The following is a 4,425-nucleotide window of genomic DNA, read 5'->3' on the forward strand; positions in this document are numbered from 1 at the left end:
TTAAAGATGGACAACGACAGTGACGTGAGGAGAAAACATAAAGACGGCACCAAAAAAGCCAGGAGTGAAAAGACAAGTGGACTGGTGGAAGAAGCAATAAAGTGTACGAGAAGAACAGGGGTATTCGGAGTGAAAGACAGGCGAGAGACAGAAGTCACAGAAATTGTGCGTCAACAACACGGCAGCACTTCGAAAATAATTTAATGAAAGGTCTGTGCTGCTGGTCATCTGTACATTATGCTCATTTATTGTTTTGGGAGCAACAAGAAATCCATCAGCCATATTCATTGTAACAAAGTATTGCCGTTTCTCCGGAACCGCAGGCTGCTGTTGCTCTTTGCGGCCACAGACAGTCCGTCCGTAGACATGACGGATATATACGATATGACACGATACAGTACATGATATATGACATGAAATAATATATGAAATTACAGGGCAGCAGACAAAGCAGAGGCGCAATAAATGAATACAACAAAGACACGGGATGCGGTCACCTGGTACACTGCTACTTATAAGCTTAAGTATCACAGAATTACCTTGCAGAAAATGACAGGACGACTGTAGGCGTGTGCAGCGTCATTAAAAGTGCAGCACATGGAGCAAATTGAAGACGTGCTGCAGCACATTAAGACCCTCTCATTTCATAATAGAAACACAGAAGTGCAGTCAGTTTCGGAAGTGCAGGAGAGAGAGCAGCTTGTACTTCGGGATCCTTCACAAAAAGCAATAAGTGAGCAGAAGGACTGGGAAAGAACCTGGGAAAGACAAGTGAATACAGTGAAATACAGTGAACTGAGGTATCAGTCATAAGATCCCTCATTGGGTCATTTCTGTACTGGCCACGAGGTGGCGCTGTTTAGTTGTCAATTTGATTGTTTCATCAGTTGCGAATTTGAAGTGCAGCATTTGCACAGATCACATTTGACCATTGAGTTTCCCATATTGCCTCTGTCATTTTACATTTTACTCACTGAATTTACTCTCAATCCCGGACCGGTTTGCTGAGCATCTCTAACAAAGTATCAATACAAGAAGTTTCTCCTGCAACATTTGGAGCCGAAGCACACGTGGGCGAGGGGGATCTATTGCTAACAAATTGTATTTATGTAAAAAAAGAAAATGCATACGCAGCTTATATGAGAGAGAAGGCTCACCTGTGTGTGTGTGTGTGGGTGTGCATGTCTAGATCATAAAAACTCCAGTGTGTCAGAGCAACACACACCTCTTGTTTTGCTTCACCAAGTTCCTTAACTAGTCTCTAGCTATATGATGTCGTGAGGCCACAGCCTTGTTTTCTTCCTTGAGACCCACTATTGTGAAAATACACAGCTTTTTTTTCTTATGCACCTTACAGCTGAAGCTCAAACCTGCAACCTTTGGGGCCAAAGGCAGTAATTCAAACCACTACAGTACCAGCTGTCCCAAACCAAAGTAAACATGGAATAAACACTCATAGGAACATACATGAAATTACAAAACACAGTGAATCCAGGTAACTGTGGACAGAAACTTTATGCTGAGTGCAAGAGAGTAGCCAAGGCAGTGGGTAGCGTAGTGGTCAGTGCTACTGCCCTTGGACCCAAAGGTCAGTGGTTTGAGCCCCACCTTGAGCAATGTATTCATTCTGAATTGCTCTGTGAAATTGCCCAGCTGTGTAAATAGAACAACATTGTAAGTTGCTTTGGCAAAAAGTATCCACTAAATGCTTGAATATTATTGTACTCTACAGGGGACAGCTGGTAGTATAGTAATCAGAGCTATTGCTTCTGGGCTCACAGGTTGCAGGTTCAATCCCCACTTCTAGCTGCAGTACCCTTAAGTAAGGTACCGACTCTAAGTTGCACCAGTAAAACTACTCAGCTGGGTAAATAAGTGTAACCTTAACATTGTAAATCGATTTGGAGAAAAGCATCAGCTAAGTGTGTTGTGTTTTTTTCAATGCAAATATATAGCTCACATTTGTATTATTTCGTTTGTCCCGTCAGTACAGTAACGGGCAGTGCAGTGAAAGGAAATGCGATGCAATTCCCGGCGCTTCCACCAGGTGGCAGAGCGAAACTGTAAGTGCTCCATTGCTTTGTTCATCCGTGACTGGTGAGCGGCTCTTCGCGCGCACCTCACGCAATGAAATGACACCCTGTGATTCCGCTGTGCAATAAACTCCTGTTGTCCTCGTTCGACGAGAATTCTATTTTACTTATACTCTATTTTTGAGTATTTTGGGAAATTGTTTAAGGCAAGTTTAAATTAAATATCTACAGTGAGTCACTGCCTGCAAACTGTGGGAGCCTTGAATATATTCACTCTGTGTGTATGTTGCGTTGTGTACGAACTGAGCTGAGGTTGCGAAGATACAAACGTTTAAAATTTACTCATTTATACATTGTTTGTTTGTTTTGTTGGTTGCTTGTTTGTTTGTTCGTTCGTTTGTTTCTGCCGTTTCTGTCTGCTGCGCAATGGAAGCGACCTGCGTTGACGCGTCCGGCCGCTAGTAGGCAGTAACGCGCAGTCGAAGGGAACACGGAGTCGGACTCCTCCCGTCAACTGGCTTCCCCCAGTGTTTACAGCTCCTGCCTGTGCTTTTTCAGTCCGAAATGAACATGGAATTGAAGCTTGTTGTTTTCATTCATTTGAAATTAATTTTAATGTAGCACAAAGCTGATAGATAGATAGATAGATAGATAGATAGATAGATAGATCCCTTGGTGGGGAATTCAGCTGCATGCAGAGACATATATAGACACTACACAAATACATAGAAAAGCACATAGAAAAAAGAACGGCCACAAAGTGCACAGACCATGCAAATAGTTTCAAAGTAAGTTAAGTATAAATAAAGTTTAAGTATAAACTAAAGGGGCAGTTTGTAACATAGTGGTCAGAGCTGCTAACTTTGGACCCAAAGGTCACAGGTTTCAATCTCCCTCTGGCTGTAGTACCCTTCAGCAAAGGACTTACTTTAAATTGCTCCAGTGAAATTACACAGCTTTACAAATGGGTAAATAATTGTATGTAGATTAACACTGTAAGTTGCTTTGGAGAAGTAATAAATGAGTAAAGGAAAGGGGAATTAAAATGAATAGACAAACACATCTTCAGAAGTTCTTTATGTATTACGCTTTGGTCTCAATAAATCAAGGGATATCTGTATTATTAACCTTCGGCTTTGCTAAGAAATCGAGGTGCGGACAGATTTCCGTTCCGAAATGTGTTCACATGTCGTGCTGTTTAGTCGAACACAGCAGTAATTTACAGTTTTCTGTGCAAGAGCCATGTAGACATTTTACACAAGATGACTATTGTGAAGAATGTGCTGCAAATGTGTTTACTTTCGCTATCTCAAACTTCTTACCCAAGGGCTACATAACTGAGCGAGATTCAGAGAGATTTCTGGCCTCTTGCCTTGCGGCAAAACATTTTGGCAACAAGGAAACAAAATTGTCCCACAGGCTCTGCCAGGACCCTATTCCGAAGGTTCAGGATTTTCCATCTCGGAATACCGCTGGCCCTTCATCTTCAGCTGCCTATGAGGAACTCATAAATGTGTGGACACATTGTTGCCCCCTTCCTCATGGGGGTTAGTGCTTGTACCCATTGGAAGGAAGCTGTCACTACATTTACTCATTTAGCTGACACTTTTCTCCAAAGCAACTTACAGTGGTGAAGTTACAATTATTTATCTAGTTAGACAGCTGAGTAATTTTACTGGAGCAATTTTTGGGTAACTACCCTCATCAAGGGTACTACAGGTGGAAGTAGGATTCAGATCTGCAACCTTTGGGTCAGAAGGCAATAGCGCTAACCACTATGCTACCACCTGTCACATCTGGGACTGAGACCCCCCTGAAGGGGTGAGAGCTCCAAAAGTGTTTCTCCCTGATCAGCGTGTGGGCAGTGAAGCAGAAGACTCTAAGGGTGAGACAGAAGAATCCTCTTCAGCCTGGCCTCTGCAGGAGATGGGTTCATCTTTCCATCTTAACCTGTTTTACCATCATTTTACGTTGTTTATTGAATTTAAAGGTAAAGCATACTTTTCAAACTGTTTTCTTTTGGCCCAGATGGATCCGACAATGTCTCTGTCAGCCTTCGGGAAGGGGAAAAATATAGACGTATGTAATCAGATTGGAGGTGCTGGGTTCAGCCCAATACGCAAGAGGTGCTGAGACTACGGAACCCCCAGGAACCCATCCGGACCACATTTCCCCTACGTCCCCAGTCAGACGACAGGCTGGACAGTAGACGCCGAGGGTGCGTGAACTCACGTTAAAGTGTGACGGTGAGGGGTTCCGATCAGACACAGATATGAACACTTTGTACAGACTGTGCCGGGCATCACCTGTCGGGTCACGCTGCCAAGCGGTACGCAAAGACCAAGAGGAGCGTCGGCCTACAGAGGCTCTTTTCAGTTGTGAACTGGAGGAA

General features: G+C 43.4%; 1 long non-coding RNA gene across 1 annotated transcript; it reads left to right on the forward strand.

Moving 5' to 3' along the window:
- LOC108936142 (uncharacterized) lies at nucleotides 1–4,125 on the forward strand. The gene is made up of 3 exons (XR_001966255.1): nucleotides 1–210; nucleotides 1,989–2,063; nucleotides 4,062–4,125. It is a non-coding gene; the product is annotated as an uncharacterized LOC108936142 (long non-coding RNA).
- Nucleotides 4,126–4,425: the final 300 nt, after the last annotated feature.

Source organism: Scleropages formosus, chromosome 4 (genome assembly GCF_900964775.1).
Source record: "Scleropages formosus chromosome 4, fSclFor1.1, whole genome shotgun sequence".
NCBI lineage: Eukaryota > Metazoa > Chordata > Actinopteri > Osteoglossiformes > Osteoglossidae > Scleropages > Scleropages formosus.